This window comes from Brassica oleracea, chromosome C4 (assembly GCF_000695525.1).
Source record: "Brassica oleracea var. oleracea cultivar TO1000 chromosome C4, BOL, whole genome shotgun sequence".
NCBI lineage: Eukaryota > Viridiplantae > Streptophyta > Magnoliopsida > Brassicales > Brassicaceae > Brassica > Brassica oleracea.
In genome coordinates this window covers 21,596,191-21,596,472 of record NC_027751.1, presented here as the reverse complement: position 1 = coordinate 21,596,472, position 282 = coordinate 21,596,191, and positions in this window count along the sequence as shown.

Genomic DNA, 282 nt, shown 5'->3' with positions numbered 1-282 from the left:
CTGCGTAGCGACCCTTTTCGAGCTCTTGTCTGATGACTCGCGTTTCCTCTGCAAAGTTTTTTGTAAGGAATCCGCAAAGCTTTTCGTAAGGAAGAATCTATTTCGAAAAAGTATTTGTCGAAGAAGGTTTTTCGTTTTCTTCTTCGGGGATTTGGACGTTAACTTCGTCGCAACCGTTTTCGACCCCAGCTCGTTAGAGTCGAGACTCTAGTGGGCGGTTTGACGATTTTGGCAACGTTAGGCGTATTGAACGAAGTTTACATCAAACTCCGCGGAAGAGAG